Source organism: Medicago sativa, chromosome 2 (assembly GCF_051527215.1).
Source record: "Medicago sativa cultivar Bolivia chromosome 2, Bolivia_mono, whole genome shotgun sequence".
Classification (NCBI taxonomy): Eukaryota; Viridiplantae; Streptophyta; class Magnoliopsida; order Fabales; family Fabaceae; genus Medicago; species Medicago sativa.
The window spans coordinates 42,962,723-42,981,288 of record NC_140750.1 but is presented as its reverse complement, the minus strand read 5'-3'; the positions used below and the strand labels follow the sequence as shown (position 1 = coordinate 42,981,288).

Here is an 18,566-nt window from a genome sequence, read left to right as displayed (position 1 = left end):
TCATATTTAACAAACAGGTAACAATATAAGCTAAAATCTCGTTTTCACGATAAGGGTCATCTCATTAGTTTCTATTTACCAAATTTGAAACGAAATTGGTTCAAATATTATGTTACGCAATAAAGAACATTGAGGGACAAATTCAACATTAATATTTATCAAACTTTTAACCATATAGGCTAAAATCTCATTTTTGGGACAATGGTCATTCAAATAATTTCATTTTGCCGAATACAAAACCAAATAGGTTCACATATCATGTTTCGTATCAAGGGAGATCGAGGGACAAGTTCAACCTTTATCAATCTTCTAACCATATAGGCTAAAATCTCATTTTCGCGACAAAGTCACTCCAATACTTTCATTTTTCCGAATATAAAACAAAATAGGTTCACATATCATGTTTCGCATCAAGGGACATCGAGGGACAAGTTCACTGTTTATCAAACTTCTAACCACATAGGCTAACATTTCATTTTCGCTATTAAAATGGGAGTAAAGGAAGAAAAAATATTTGAGGGGAAAAATGACATTTGATACAGTTGATTATAGTCATTACTATAATATTAATATTTTTTTATACTGTGTCCATAGATTATTATTTTTCCTTGTTTTGAGAGATTCTCTCTTGTGTATATATTTGTTCATCCCCTTTGTGTAATACAAGTTGATCATTCTAAACTCTACTCATCTGGTACGAACATGCGGAAACAAGTAAAAGCCCTCATAAAGGGTGTTGAATTTCATAGATGATGAGATTAATGAGTTTGAACATGATGAAATCAGTATAGAAAAGAAGTTTCTAAAAAAAATTATCTAGTGGATATACAAGTTCCTTGCCTGTCCTTGTTCCGGTACCCAAACATTTTGTTAAACCCAAAAATTGAACAAAGGCTACAAAATCCGAACTATTGACCTTCAGCTTAAATGCACACATGTTGTTAAAAGATATAATTTCTTGTGCAACACTTGCACTCTGTAGAATACATGTCATCGCATTTAATTGTCAGCTTCACAGACTTCTGTCTATTTTATATATTTATGTTCACTTCCATTTTCTATCACATTTTGTCATTTCCTTCAGTTACTCAGCACTTTAGACTTTACAAACTCAAATAATCTGTTAGGTATCGGGTGGTATTGATAGGGTAACTGCTGATGCAGTCAGTTATTTCAATATATAGTTATTTAGGAGCAGTTAGCATTTTGTATAATATGCAATATTTGTATTCATTAGGAGCAGTTAGGCAGTTTATGCAGTAATTTGTATTGATTAGGAGTGGTTACAGGCAGTTTATGCCCTTAGTTTATATAAATAAGACCATTTGGCAACAACAGTAGGGAGATTGAGAATTATTCAGTTAGGAACCTTATTGGTTTTTGGGCAGAGAGAGATGTCTCTTCTCTGAGGAGCTTTTGCTCTAGGATTACAGAGGGTTGATCTTCTGTAATATTTTCTTTTCAATCAATAATACTATTTCTTTTGTTTCTCTTTAATTCGGGTTCCTAACATAATATCTATTAATTTGCCCCTTCCTCTATTACAATATTTCTTTTTCCACTCAAAGGAAAAGTAGAGGGATTGGAGAATCATTGCAAGGGAGACTACATGGAAAATCTATTTCCAATTAATACACTACTATGTAAATTTTCACCTTATATGAGGAATTGTAAATCATAAATATTCATCCCCTATAAGCAGGAAAAGAAAGAAAGAAAAGATAATACTTCCAGCAAAGATATTCATTGAAAAATGCAACTAAAATCAAACAGCATCTGCATAAGTCTACTCTATCAGATGGAGGAAGGCGAAAAAGGGATTAGGTATGTACCTGCGCAACTCGATCAATGTCTGAAAGCAATAGCAATTTTCTATTCTCTGGAACTTTCAGAAAAAGAATCTGCCGAATTTCTTACACCAGAAATGAAGAACAAAGTTATAATTTAATTCGACCGTGTAACAACAATTTCATAAACTCTGGTGATACAAACACATTCAAAAAACTTAATACAGGTGTGCGAATTTGTACCAGGAATAATAGCATGTATGAAACTAATGACTTGACTTGCCAGCGCCAGGTGTTTAGAGGTGATGGACTTCAAACCAGACACCTGAACACAATTTAGAAAAAATTAGAAACCAAAAGAATGACAAAACTCTAGTTAATTGAAATGGGATCAAGTTCGTTAAGCAAAACTGTTCGAAAGCCGAAAAAATCAACAGCTGCAGCATTTACTTAGGATATAGTTTAACGAAATGATGCACACTGTTTGAAAGCCGTGAATTTTTTAACTCAGCATTGTCCTGCGGTTTCTTTCCAGTGCAGGACAATATATAAGCTGATATGAAATGACTCAATATATGCTCCCCAAGCTGGGTTTCATTAACACATTAGTTGAAATCTGATAGGGTCACTATTAATGAAAGGTCCATTATTAATGTGGGGGGAGAAATAACAGAATGGGGCACGTGGGGTAAGGGGATTGAAGAGAGAGAATGAGAATTCTGTTATAATAGAATGAGTTTTGGAGGGGGGGTAACAGTATCAGGGGGTATGAAAATATTTTGGGTAACGGTTATGGCAACCTATCATCTTTTTTCTTGGTAATAGAATGGTTTTATTGGAAATATTTTGGCTTGAGGAAGGATACTAATCCAACTGTCTTCTTCGTTTCTGCATTTCTATATTTTGCTTTCTGTTGTACAGTTACAGAGGGATACGCCTCAGATTGTAAATTGCAGAGCTCCATTATTTTCTATTTCAGATATGAATATATTAGGTTTTTATCAAATTGGCATCAAAGAGCTCAGATCCTTGGAGCTTCTAATATTTATTTAAAAAAAAAAAAAAAACGAAATGGAAGCATGGATGAGAAGATTGGAACAGGATGAAAGTAAGGAGCAGCCCCTGAAAATTGATTCTAACTTATTGAGTCAAACAATTGTATTTATGAGCTTATAAGACCATTTTTCCCTATGGTGTTGAATGTTGGGCAGTGAAGGGAAACAAGAGAAAAATTTATTGTATTGGAAATGATAATGAGTGATGAGATGGATAATGGTCAAACTAAAAGAGATAGAGGAATACCTAAATTCTTTTACAGAAATCACTTGGACGTTGCTCTAGATATATGCATCTTATTTATAAAAATAGTTTTTATATCTAAAAGGATCCAAAAATTCAGAGAACAATACAAGTACTACCTGCATTGCTTTAGCCCCAAGCACAAGTTGACATGTTCTTGTGTTGAAACACTTCAAGATTTCTACCACACGGAGAACAACTTCTGAAGATAGTGCTGGCAAAAGGTTGTTCATATCAATGTATTCTGACAACATCTTGAGCAATATCAAGCCACTGGAAGCAAACAGAAGATATTGAAGTACTTTAAATGCATTCTCACAGCTGAGGGCTAAAATGGGAGAAATTATAAATGATGAAAAGAGAACAATTTTATCAAATTAACCGTATTAACTATTGGTTGATTCTCATTATCGTAAACCCAAAGTTGAAAATAATAACTTGGGAGCGATACACACGATACTAATTAGAGGGCATAATTGGAAAAAAGTAATTAATGTTACATTGAAAACTGAAAAATAACAATTTTGGGGGCAAATTCATTTTCGCAAATGTAACAATTATTATGGAACAGAAGGACTAATAATAATAATAATAATAATAATAATAATAATAGTAGTAGTAGTAGTAGTAGTAATAATAATAATAGTAGTAATAATAATAATAATAAAAAATACTTGAGTATGCCTACACAAGCATATTAAGAGAGAGAGAGAGAGAGAGAGAGAGAGAGAGAGAGAGAGAGAGGAAAAGAAGACACAATGAATAGAAGTTGCATACAATAGGGGGCAAAAAGAAAACAAAGTTCAGTCCAGATGACCAACCAGTTTACCATGTGATAACCAACACCTTTGTAGAAAAGAGGTTGAGATGCAGATTTTTTCTGATCTTTCTCAGTGCTGATACTCTCTAACGATTTACTATGACCTCTATTTGGTTTCTTAGATTCATCGGTGGAATCAGTCTGCTCAACATTCTGTTCAGCATTTGACTGTCCAGTGTCTGCCATCGGCCGAGCATCATTGTTAGTCGCCAAATCATGGTAACTGTTTGAATTATCTTGTTCAACACCATTAGGGTCCCCAGAAGACAATGCATCCAATGGAAAAAGTGTATTGATAATGGATTGAAATTCATCAGGAACATCTATCTCCACCCATGTTTCCTGGTCATGCACTGCCATAATTTTTGACACCTAAATGCAAAGCAAGGGATATTAATAGAGATGAACAGTTTTTTGAGGAAACAATATATAAAACACAACGGAAAGCACCAAATTTAAACTGACCCGAGAATCATGCTGACAATCAATAAAAGCCTTGGCCTGTGAATGCAGTATCCCACAGATGCTGTATCCCAATCTTCCACCAATCTGTTAGTTTTAATTTGGGAGTTCAATCAGGGAACTAAAACCACATAATTTGAAATATAAACTTTAAACCAAAATGAAAATATGTACTTTTTCTGTAGCTGTAATGAACTCATGGGTGATGTTGTAAACAGTTAGAAACTCCTGCAGTTTCAACCTAGGATGGAGAGTAGCACGGACCCCCAGAAGCTTTGCCCATCTTACATGAGCAGCATCACATGCTGCAAACACAGCTTCTGCGTTTTCTCGCAATACATCAGCTCTGTTTAGGACCAGATTTTTTGAGAACATGAAATAAATTGGGCAGCAATTAAAACACAAAAGTAATGGCAGAAAGCATACTAGATCAAAGTATAATTTATTTTATAATTATATAATCCATGTACTAACTTTACAAGCATCTAGTGGACTCCATATCATGGTCTTAACCCCCATTATCATATTTTTTAAGAGAGAAGATTACATAAGAGCAATTAGTTATTAGTAACCAGTAAAAGAAATACAGTACTTCAATCCTAGCAGCCTCTAAAACAGAAAAATTACTACTGAAGGACTAAACAAGATAAGATAAAACATTTGAGAGGAGTATCACCATACGGATTCAACATTGTTAAGGGGATGGATGATAGTACGTTTGCAAAAGATAATGCCGGCAACAAGAAAATGTCCCAGATATATTAGACATGCATGCTATAGAATATAGATGGTTTTACTACAGCTGAAGTCATGTGGCAAACCACTCAAGTCTTAAGGGAACAGAAAGTAGTGGCACTTAACAATATTCTAGCTCATTTTTCTTTTAATTTTCCTCTCACAAATTTCGTTTTTTGTAGCCTGGTTTTTAAAATGATGGGACAGATCCATAATGCTTTTAGTGTAAAACTTTGTGTACCTTCTTCACCTATCAGATTGAACTTTCGAGTTAACTGGCTTTTGACATATAAATAGTGTTCTGGTGTTTAAAAAGAGTTCCTACGAATAAGGATTCTATAAAGGAATAGTCCTCGTTCAATATATTACATTTGTCACCATTCAATAAAGTATCAACAGTTCAAACTTATAAGAGAAATGAAAAATATTTTGCACAAAACAACAAGTATTTCATTTCAATACAATTATTTATCATTTCTATTAACTTAAAACTAGTATTTCATTTCTATACTCCATTAGTGAGTTTAGGTGTTTCTGTGAGAGGAAAATTAGCTCCTACATCATAAATTACATGCTTCTTCCAATCTAAACACAAAAGAATCCAGAAAAACTTTCCATTACAAGTGTATTAGAACAAAGAGCCTATATTTAACCTGAAATTTTTTGACATATTTGAGGAGCTCACAGCATCTATTGCTTTTCCGTGAAAAGATGGACCCTTGGCAACATTCTTTTGAGGTGAATATGGCAAAAATGTGGTACCATGAACCTCACTTTCTTGGGATATTTCTGCAGCTGCAGCACCATGCGCAATTGCTGCAGCAACTGAATCAGAAGCATAATGACCATCACAGTTGCTCAAAATCCATTCAATGGCTTTTTTCACTTCAGCCGCCCGCACTAAATGTGCCTGCAATCACTAAAAAGAAAAAAATCTTATTACATCACTCTTACAAAAGCTGATAAAGTGCAAACCATTGGAAAGGTAAATTTCAGTAACGTGGCTGTAGCCCTAGACACATAATACCTATTCTTGTACATGAAATATAGCCAATACATAGAGTCTCCCTAGGAAGATAAAACATGTAAGTTTTTAACATTACAAGTTGGCATAATAGTCAATAATCCCTTTCTTGGGCAATAGCCATTGATAATGAAGGTTTAATGTACCAAGAGACAAAATTATGCAGTAAAAACTATACAGCATACAATATATTCTTATGCTATTAAAACCAATCTAACATATGGAAAAGTTCAAGTCCTGTGATTGCAGAATTCGTGGATGCAAACCTTGTCTGCCATGAATAAAATGTCTTTAGGTTTCACTGTTCTAAGTATTATAAAAGTTAAGGAAACACCACAAGATTGTCAAGACAAAGAATTTCTAAACCAGGGAGCATTTTGATTCATGTACATGTGATATTTGTTGATGTTGATATTTAAATAAATAGTAGATAATTATATTTACATTGTAAATATATTTTACCTTACTCTCTAAGTTACTTAGCATAGAATATTATTTAGAATATTCCTTCTGTAAATATATCCTAGCTTAGTCTCTAAGTTACTTAACTCCTATATAATAAATCTTCCGTAGTGCTATTCAGACGCACAGTTTTCATCATATGTCTCTCTTTTCTCTCTTATTCAAGATTTGATATAACTCAGATTTCAGATTCTCACATATATAAAGAAACAAAACTAAACACTCAAGGAGTTACATGAAGATCATGATCACTTCAAAGATAGCATAGAGCATAATGATCGGACTTCAGATTGAAAATATATTGTATTTTCTTGTATCAAGGAAAGGAGAATGTACAACATGTATACAAGATGTTAACCTGATCAATCCCTACCGGTTAAGGAATAAAAAATAACTAAAAAGGACACTTGGGAAATAATACCAGAAACACAATCAGGATATTATCTGAATATAATGTTACAATATCCCGACATGCCCCTTAAGGTGAAGCATATACATCATATGTGTTGAGATATTAAGATTGATTATATCAAGATTTGCTAGTAGTAGGATTAATGATAGGATAATATTCCTATTTAGATTCCATCTCACGTGTATAAAAATATTTGTTCAGCCCTTTTCATAGTTAATGAGAAATATTTATATTCAAAATGATATCTATAGCAAGGTTTCTCTTTGGGCATCACCGAACTAAAAACTAGGTTACCCTTGAGGACACAAAGAATAGGGCTTAAGAACCTTGCTATGAATACCAATAGTAATTGAAAATAAACTGTATTTTCATGTATCAATGGAAAGAGAATGTTCTATATACATTACTACCTTTGTTCCTCAATATAAGCTCCTTTTTTCCAGACAAAAAAAAAAAAGTGTCCGTAAATATAATCCCCATTTCAAATTACTAGATACATTTATTTATTTTTTTCAAATACACACAATCAATACTACTAAATGTTTTGGGAGATGAGGTGTCAGAGTTGAACACATCCATAAACAAAATGGTATTTTAGGAACATCTATACACAAAATAGATACATTGAATACAATACCCACTTTTTTTTTTATTTTGGTACAACACTACCCACTTTTGTTTTGTTTCGAGGGAACTACCCACTTTTTTTATTTTTTTAATATATGTGAAAATTGCAAAAGGAGCATATAATAATGGACAAATGTATGATATATATATATATATATATATATATATAGAGAGAGAGAGAGAGAGAGAGAGAGATGAGGAGGAATCACATTACACCAGTGTAACAATTGGATAGTGTTACAGTTCTCAATAAATTTTTATCAAATACTTATAAAACAAAATTTATTGTTGGATTCAAAGCTTATATCGTATAGATTTTTTCTGCAATTGCGTTTTTGTAAATCTAATATAATTTGATATGTGATTCGGAATGTCAAATCAAATGACTTTAGATTTAGATATACACTTATAAAAATGATTTATATCATATAAACTTTCAATCCATTAGTGACTTTTGTAATACACACGCAAAAGGTGTTGGATAGCTCAACTGGTTTGAACTAAGAGATAAGGAGTTGGAGGACTTGGGTTCAAACCCGGACGAAGGAGAAAAACTAATCTAACAACTAGAGACTAATATTTGCCATTAAACAAAAAAATGCAAACACACACACACACACATATATAGATGAGGCTAACCTAATTAATCGCGAAAGATTAGGGAAGATAATCAACTAAAAGGAGAAAATAGCAAAGAATCCCAGGAATACAATCGGATAATATCTAAACTGGTACCAAGACTATTTTACAATATCTCAACACTTGGGAACAATCAATGCTTCTAATCTCCAATGGAAGTTTTTTCAACGTGGAAATGCTACCTTTAGGTACTTAGTTTCCATATAGGTGTTTCCTAAGTAATGTTCCCTAATTATGAATAATACGGGAGGACCATTAGGTACAAGACTTCTCTTTTAATGCTTTACCATGTCTGACCTTTTTCTTCCTTACACTACAACACTCATATCCACAATTTCTAGTGTCCAAGATCAAATTTTCTTGGAGTTTACGATTGTTCCGTAACTTAAAAAACAAAGAATGAAATGGAGTGGAATTGCAAACTATCACTCATATCTGCTAAAACTTACAACATACTTCTAAATAGTAGCGAAATTTATTTTTTATGCAACTTTACTCGGCATTATCAGGAAAATGATGGGAAAAGAAAATGTTTCTGACTATGCATGTTGTTAGGACATATGAGAGGATGTTTTAAGAAATTAGTAGGTGATTAATTAGGTTTAAGTTGATTATTAGTAAGTGGTCCATTAGGATTAAATAATAAGAGGCCCATTAGGGTTAAATAATAGAATGTTCTCTTTATCTGTATGTACAGGGGAATTCTTAGGAGTTTAAGAGATGACAGAATAAGTTTTCTGTTAGGGCCAGAGTAGGATTCCTCTCTGAGTTGTGTCGGAGCTTTGCTCAGGGAGTAGTTAGAGAAACTCTCTCTACTACTATTTCACCATTTTCATTACTATCAATAAAGCACCCTATTTAAATTGGTAGAAAACAATGAGTCCAGCAAGCGAATTAACAATAATACAGCCAAGCAAGAAGAAAAAACAGATGGTTTATAAAGCAAGGTGACATTTTCAAATTTTCCTTAATTGCAGAGTCTGTGTATTGTGTATTAGTGTCTGTGCATCTCAGCAATGCCGGCAAGATATCATTAATGTGTGTTGTCTATATTATTAAGACTAAATACATTTCAAAATATACAAGAATTATAGTCTAGATGGACACAACAAAAGTCAAGTACAAATTACCTGTACAATCATGAAAACAGCACTCAAAAGATGGACAGAGCAATCAGATGACAGACTCTTTAACTTGCTAGCAAGTGAAGCACCACCACCTGAGTCACTATTAAACATTAGAAAGTTGAAAGTAGAAAAGTGCTTATAAAAGAAAGGTGTGTGTGTGTGTATATATATATATATATATATATATATATATATATATATATATATATATAACAGTCTGATTACAAACCTATTTACATTTTATGAGATGTGACATAAATAAACAATGCAACAAATTGTTACTATTCAATGGTTGGATCCACACAAAAATTATGTTTGAGTTATTAATGTAACAGTGAAAATAATAATTTAACCCCCAACCCATATATAAGATTTAATTTCTGATAGCCAAATATCAATAGTTATGCTATAGAAATTCTCACCATCTGCCTCTACAGCTCTGTCTCCAGAAAAGAACTCCGATTCTGAAGCTCGAGCAGCAATAACTGGAAGCAACTCAGCAACGGCAGTTTTAATAGCACTCTTCATATCAGCAGTCAGTGTGTCTCGATAGATCCTCAGAACAGAGGGAAGTTTAGCCTGAAAATAAGAAAACCATAAAACCAAAACAAGCTAAATTCCAGAAAACCAAGTTTTCGACTACCTGGGGAAAATAGTATAATATCATCTAACAATCCTAAGACTCATTCAAGAAAGGAGCATAGTGTGCATTTCTAGAAGCTAAAAGAACAAGGAATAAATTTCAAAAAATAAACTGAAAAGCTTTAGGAATCGTAAACATATCTTATAGGTCTCTCCCCACAAAACATGTGAAATCTTAATATCCTAAATTACGAATGTTAGGGGGACCGGGGAATTTGGAATACTTTGTAGACAAGTTAAACTTAAATCTTCATGGGCAAATTTATTTTGATTCCAGGTCAACAAATTCCCTCCAAGTAAGAGACGCATCAATGAATGGCAGTCAAATGTACAATTATTATTTTTGAAATAGTGCATGTGCATGTTAGGGACAGTTGTCCAATTCATTTATATCCCTTACACCACCTAGATGGATAAAACTTGGTTGTTATTGTATCATATACATAGTTTACTGCTCTGTGGTCTGTACTACAAAAAGGGCTTCGAGGAAAATTTCAGTTAATAAGATGAAAGTATAGATGGCATGGGGAAACAACAAACAGCCACCACCTAATTAATGGACTGTAATTGTGCGGTGTTAGTATTCCCAACTCCACATAAAATAACTTGTTGCCAAGACTACCTCTGCGGCTCTGCCACTCCAAGGTTTTCAGATTCCATGCCTCACATAGCACAATTAGAATGAATCGCGAGGAGTTTCAGGAGAATTACATTGGAAGCATAAAGATGAAACTTTCAAGGTGATGTTTCTTTGTGTGCAACATAGTTCATCAATTATTTTTATGGTACCAGATCTCAGACGATTTTTCCTGTCTCTTATCTTATCCTCATATATCTGTTACCAACTGCCAAGCGTTTACAAATCACTATGACGGATAAAAGGAACAGCATATCCTCAAAAATACAAAAGAATAACTAGTTGCATGGATCTTAGTGAAGATTTTTCATCAACCAAAGGTATTATTCAAACTCCCATGACATGATATAGAAATTGAACTAGCATAAACAACAAATATTTTTAGAGTAAATGCAGCTAATACTCACTGTTCTAAGCAAGCCAATTACAGTAGGGAGAAGACTATCTTTGAAATTGGTTGTTTCTTCTTCTAACTTTGCCTGGTTATGATTAGGTAGAGATTAGATCAAAATTTGCATCCTCAAAACTTCAAAACATCACAATTGAGAAATAATATTTATCAAAACACGGATGCACACCCAAGAAAATATAATAACAGAAAGAACATAATCCACGCAACATAACATTTTGAGATTTCAGCTTCTCAAGCATAGGATTAAATGCTAGAGTACTCGATGAAAATATTTATCATTGTGCATTTGTGCTTAAGGTAGCAAGAATAAACAATACCTTCATTTATCCTGCTACTTATACTTATTTCAACTACTTAACTACTTCCAACAAAGAAGAGTTTAGACTTTGGATTCTTCAAGTGAATCACAAGTCAATCCCTAACAAACCTATTTGGAAGTCAAACACTCCTTTAAACTCATGTTTTTCGAACTTAATTTAAAACCTGATACTGCACAGGGCAAAGAGCTGAGTCTGAAAAGATCACTAATATGAAAATCCCTTTCACTATGGAGGACGGTTCTACCATGGTGGTTCCCCCTTTGCGATTCTGACCACCACGGAACCGCACCCATTCACTTACGGAGGCCGGTTCTACCATCGGCTAATGGAGCCTCCATGGTTTCACCCCGTCCATGCCAATTTCAAGTCCTCTATCGCAGATTCGATTCTCAACCCAATCCTCACGAGTTCAAAGTTTCAAACCATTTGTGAGTCAACTCACCTTCTCCCTCCTTTGATCTCTACACTTTGACCATCCATCTCTGTTTTTATCTCTGATGTCTTCCCTCTTTCCTTTCTCATTTCAATCAGAGTCACTTTCTGTTTCTGGTGTTTGTCCTTTTGTTCCTCTTGAACTTGAGAAAGAAAATCAAAAGGAAACATCATCAGATGAGCAACCTATTAGGGTTGTGGTTTATGTTTGGTTTGAAAGCAGAGCTGTGTTGGGAAGGGACCAAATGAGAGAGATTCAAAATGGGTTGATGAAAAGTGGACATAAATTTTTGTGGGTAGTTAAGGTAAGATTGTTGACAAAGAAGATGTATAACTGAGGTTAGATGAGGTATTGGGTGTTCAGTTGGTAGAGAGAATGAAGGAAAAGGGGTTGGTGGTGGTTGAGGAATGGGTGGATCAAAGTGAGATTTTGAGTCACAAAAGTGTGGGTGGGTTTATGAGTCATTTGGAAAAAAAAAGTTGTGGATGAGCTGGTGAACGTGTAGTGAAAGGGGATGAAATTGGAGAGTTGTGGTTTATGGTTGCTGCTATATTGATGGAGGTTAGGGAGAGGGTTGAGAGAGAGGAAAGGAGATGGTGAAGGAGAAAACACGTGCTCTCCCCTTTTTTCCTTTTCCATTTATTTTATTTCATCATTAATTATTATTTTTAATTCTATAAATACACACATGGCTTTTCCTTTTTTTAATTCAAAAAATACACAGATGGTGTGACACATAGTATTGACCAAGTCAAAATTAGTGTTTTGCAAAAGAGGCTAAATGGAGCGGGGGGGGGGGGGGGGTGAAATGTGCGTTTAAGCCTTATTATGAATTTGTAATGTTGGATTATTGGCATGTTAATGTGATTATATTGATTACACAAATTTTCAAAAAAAATTACCATTTAAAGGTCTTAAAGAGTGCCCCGGGGGAACTCGTTAACATTTCCCTTATATATATGTCGTGTAAAGGTTTTTAATATTATTTGTATATTAGGTATACTTTTTTTTTAACATCTTTTATATTAGGTATACTCTACGAATCAATGGAAGCTCCGAGATTTTACCTATACTCTCGACTAGAGTTTGACAACCTGACAGTACAGTTCACTTTAAAATATGCCAACTACATTTTACATGAAGAAATCCCTGTGACAGTACCCTCTATAACATAATAATGGTAAACAATTGACAGATCTCCAGCACAAGATTCATATAAAATAAAAGAGACAACAAAAAGAGGTGTTAAGGATAAAAGTAATTTAAGATACGATCTTACTTCATCATCTTTTCCGTTCATCAGCAGGGAAGCTCTTGATTTAGCTTTAGATAAAATTATCACATCTGATTCTGCAGCATCGGTTAAAGAAGATCGAATAAACTCTGCTGAAAGAATGCTACAAAAATAAAACAATACATAACACAACTTGCGGTTTTTCTTCAAAAATATACAATCGTTTTTTACCACTATATCATTACCAAAACTCAAGATTTCAAAGTTACAAGCATTGATGGACAAAGAAAACATGTTTTAAATAAGCGTAAGTTTAAAACATTTTAAAATAAAGCAACGTGGATGAATTTAGTTCGAATCATATACGAAACCGAAATAAAAAGATAAGAATGTAGTTTGTTAAGACCAACCCTTAAACAAATTTAAAAGCGACAAGCAAAAAAATGCACTCCTGAACTTTCCAGTTGATAATTAGGATTACTTGTTTCCAAGCCACAAAAAAACACAATAACAACCATCTTTTATCCAAATCAAGATAAAGAATTAATCCATTTGTTGATGATTTTTTGTTTACAGGCCACAATAAATCACAATATCTACCTCAATTGCTGCTTCGTTTCTCTATTATTCTGTATCTCTCTTTTCTTTCTTATCAATCAAAATGATGTGTTTTACTTGGATAAACCAACCCGAATAATCAGCAGCTGACTGAACCAGATTCATGTGGTACAAATGTTTTGTATCCACAGGCACCTATTCTTATAAATTTATATATTCAAAATCTAGGCAAGAATTTATATACAAATTCTTATAAACCTAAGTTAAAATTCACTACTTTTAAATATTGACTGTTCTTTCAAACAAAAAAAAAAATATTGACTCTTAAATGGGTGCTTTCTAGATGGTGCTTAAGTCAGATTGGTAAACTTGATAAATGTGGATTCATCTTTCTCCACTGTCTTATTTTTCACTTCTGTTTCTTTTAGGATGGCATATTGATTTTCAATGGTTGCATCCCCCTACTTCTTTATCAAAACAATTTATTTTTCTACCATAAGAACAAAAGATTTCACAGATAGGCCAAGTGCAATGCATGCCCGAAACATTTTTTCAACCCATCAAAGCCATTAGCAGAGTGTAGACTTCCCTATCACCATCTAAAGATCAAAAGCAAAAACAGAGCTATCCAAAGAAACCTTATAATTCAACCCTATTCTCTTCCCATTATTACAGGGGAACAAAAATCACAAAAAGCAGTAGAAAACACTGTCAAATGAATTTGCAGATGCAGGTTAACGGAATACACAATCTTGATAGATCTGGACATCAAAAAAGGTGTACCTGTTTATGGATTCTATAAAGCATGTCACATGATCTCTAAGATGGCGAAAGCAATGCAAGCCAGTGAGCTCGTCTCCATCCTACCAAAGTTACAGGAAACAATAAGACTAAAATTAGCATAAATTTTCTTCTCGTCCTTCAGGAATCCCATTGATGTTAAAACATAGACTGTGCCATTAACAGACAAAAAAGGAAACTAGGTAAGTTCGACACTGTAAGTAATTGATGTCAGCTGTAACTTAAAAGGAAACTGGCACAATTCAATATTATGATTGGTATCTGCTACCCAAACACTGATTGATATCAGCTACACACACATTTACTAAGACATTACCCATCCACGATAAGATCTGGTAACATCTAAACATGTTCAGTGATTATGCAAAGAAAAGGAACATAATGCAGTACCTCCGCATATTACAAAGTAAATATATCGTGATCAATATGGATAATGGAATCAACATAAACCTTCTTTCTAATTTCAATGCTTCAAAGCAATTATAATTGTAGGGGAAAATATATTCTAAGCAGAGGATACCAACTACATTGTACCTTGGATTTTTTGAACTGAATAAAATTTAGGAATTACTTATGTTGAGTTCTCCATCATATTCTATTAAGTTGACTAAACTAAAAATCATAATAAGTCAAAGACTTAAGATACATCCCTAGTCATGATAGGTCAAACGCATATAGTGCTGATGAAAAGATAAACAAAACTAAGTCTACGATCATGAAAACAAGTAGTTAAGAATAATATTCAGAAAATATCATATAATAATTAAAGTATACCAGCAAATGTTGCAAATCATCAGTTACATCCAGTGCTCCAGCACAATCTGCAGATGCAACAAGCTGTATCACAGCAAAATATATCAACTTAAAATGGATTTCCAGTTGTCAAACATTCATAAAAACGACTAAAATAATAAAGGAAACATAGGAAAATCAAACAAAATTATCGCCATACTAATTTTCGAAGAAACCTGTTGCATAAATTGATTAATTACAAGCTCACAGAACTGCTAATACAACAACCCAAAGAAAACTGCAAATAGTTTCCCCACAAATCTCAATAATTCATTAATCCTATTAAGTATAGCTTCCACATTTACAGCACTAACACCTCTCCATTACAACGATTCAAAATAAAAACATTCGAAATTCAAAACTCTGAATTATTCACTAGCTAACAGAAATAAAACTGCATAAGATTAACTGGAATATCTGCAGTACCGATAGTACTTCTAATCGAAGGCGTGTCCAGAGTCCGACACAAATGTGTGATTACGTTCAATCATGCAATTTTCAGTAATTGTTATCAGTGTTGGCGTGTCATTGTTCCGCAATTCTCAATAACATTATTCAGTAAAATTTCTAACATTCACAACACTAAAACCTAAACACTTCACTCTAAAATCAATGAATTGAATCAAAAAACTCAAAATCTAAAAATGAGGATTGTAAAGCGAAATCTAACACACACTAACATAGAATCTTGACACAAAAATTCAAAAAACGAACCAATGTGAGAGCAGAGAGTGCTTGATTAACATATAGTATGAGCCTAAGTTTCTGCTGAAGCGCCAACAAATTCGTCCTTGTACCATTAAGCAACTGAATCTGCCTCGCAGACTCAACCAAATCGGAATCAATAAGCCTAACCGTATCCTTCAATTCACGAATCCTTGCACATCCTTCCACGATCTTCCCATTAATATCCTGCAACTCACCCTGCGCTTCAAAGAACGACGACGATCTCAACGAGATCTCCTTCACAAGGTGAAGCTCAACCACATCAAGATACTGCGAAAGCTTCTCCTACAAAACCGCGTTCTCAGCAAAAGTCGAGAACGGACACGCCGCGCGGAACGTAGCGCCTTCTTCGAGATGAAAGTCTTGTTTGAAGTAAAGAGACGGAACTTCACGGAGACACGCGACGAGTGCTTCTCCGGCACCGCCGTCGTCGGAGATAGTTGAGATCTCGCTGTTAGCGTGTTTGCGGATTTCGTTGAAGCGGTGGAAGGGATCGGAGAGGGAAGATAGATAAGGAAGGAAATCGGATCGGGTGAGAGTGGAGGTGGATTTGGTGGAGGAGATAGGGGTGAATTCGGGAGAGGAGATTGTGGTGGAAGAGAGAGGGTTGTTGAGGATTGAGGAGAGAGATTGGATTGTTGAAGAAGAGAGGAGAGAGTTGAGGTTGGTTTTGCAGTGAGGAATGAAATGAAAATGGAGTAGTGGAAGTGGAGGAAGAAGATCTTTGTATTAAAAAAACCGGTGGTTGAACCGGGTTTGGGATTGGGAGTTTAAACAGGTATGGTTTAACTGTAGTGTGTGCCAGTGTGGCTTCAAATCTCTTGCATTAATTCTTTTTGGAAAATGCTAACAAATGCCCTAAGGACATTGTTTAAGCATCCAAAAATAGCAACTTTTGCATTGAAAATTGTACAATTATGACTTTAATATGTGTTGGACTTGTATTTTCAAGACATAGTTTCTTTTTGTGGGTTCCTTAAACAATGCCCTTAGAGCACTTGTTAGCAAGACCCATTCTTTTTTATGAATAAAATATCCCAATTAATTGCCTATAAAAACAACAAATCCCTCCCTCAAAAAAAAAAAAACAATTCTCTAATATCCAGTTAATTAGCATAGAAGGATAATCAAATAGTTGTAGCATATCCTAAAATCTCAATTCAACCAAAATTAATTAAAAATCTTTAATTGTTTTGTCTCATCTTTATTATAAACATTTCCCCTATTTTATTTTATTTTATTTTTGGTGGTGGCCGGGGTTTGAAACTCGGACCTTGCATATTTTATGCATTGTCCATACCAACTGAGCTAAGCTCACGAGGACCCCCTATTTTATTTTGATAGTACGTGTTGTAACACCCTATTTCTAATAAGCGGTAAAACGCGCGAATATACAAACATATTCTAGAAATAGATGCTACGTTTTCGAATCAAACCACAAAAATACATGCGCATAATGATCATGTTACACAGCATAGCAGCGGAACATACATATAATTCATAAAACATCTCCAGATCTCAACAAAATACAATTGTATTCTCCAATTCTCAAATAACAAATAACATCTCAACTCCAAATACATAGTCCAAAAATAAAAACTAACATGCAAGAACTACCCTAGATCAGAGCTCTAATCTAGACACTTGCATAAAAAGAGGAACTCCACTCATCGGCATCATCAAGCAAACAAACTAAGCATCCTGCACTCCATCTACCCGTCCATACAGAAAGGTAGGTGGTAAACCACTGAAGGTTAGCATTACATCATTATAATCCATATAAGATTTAAATAAGAACATTGGAGATGAAAGAATATATTCAAGAATAACAATTTAAACATGTATTCACAAGCATTCACAACCTTCATATAATTCATTACCATCATTCCAAGCTCAACTCAACAAGTGTATCATACACATATCACAACTTCACCTTGTCAATCAACAATTAATAATTCAATCCGCAATTACAATTAGCAAAAATCAACCATCAAACACATTTTAATGCAATTCAATCCACCAACAGTTTATGCAATGGCTCTAGACTCATCTAGATGCATGTGGTACCAAAACACCTTAAGGTCGTCACCTTCGATGCAACAAAAACATCGTAATCACCTCAATTGGATATAAAATCCACTGCCATCAGTCATGTATGCATGAACATATGACACAACTACAATGCATATGTTCACACAAACAATTCACCTCAACATCACCAATATTTGTATATATGCAAACAACAACAATTCACCACCTCTTAACATATATACAATCACCAACAACATTCATAATTCAAGCAACATATAGTTGTCCAATATATACATACACCACCAATCATCTTCGCATAAGATATACACCAACAATAAGGATTCACAGGACAATTAGCTCATAAGGTCATATTCAACAAAGTTCGTCTCTCAAAGTCACAACATAAGATAATTAGAGGTTATGAACCAAAACCAATTCTACAAGCTCAATTGCCTATGCCATGTACCCTCACAAGTTACTTATACTTGCAGTAGAGGTTACATAACATTTCATCGGCCACGTATGGAGAATTACCAAAAATTCCTAAGTTCGTCTCACTTGACCATTTTTCACAAAAATTCCCATT

The 18,566-nt window shown here is 34.1% G+C and overlaps 1 pseudogene across 1 annotated transcript; it reads right to left on the bottom strand.

Annotated features, from left to right (window-relative positions):
• Positions 1 to 1,453: 1,453 nt before the first annotated feature.
• On the bottom strand, positions 1,454 to 16,678 carry LOC146946851 (vacuolar protein sorting-associated protein 54, chloroplastic-like; annotated as a pseudogene). The gene is made up of 14 exons (XR_015026819.1): positions 15,938 to 16,678; positions 15,206 to 15,268; positions 14,414 to 14,493; positions 13,118 to 13,235; positions 11,081 to 11,152; positions 9,817 to 9,973; positions 9,398 to 9,486; positions 5,757 to 6,013; positions 4,543 to 4,714; positions 4,372 to 4,455; positions 3,908 to 4,278; positions 3,206 to 3,359; positions 2,031 to 2,112; positions 1,454 to 1,912 (listed from the first exon to the last, which is right to left on the bottom strand). The product of XR_015026819.1 is annotated as a vacuolar protein sorting-associated protein 54, chloroplastic-like (transcript).
• Between the last annotated feature and the right edge of the window lie 1,888 nt (positions 16,679 to 18,566).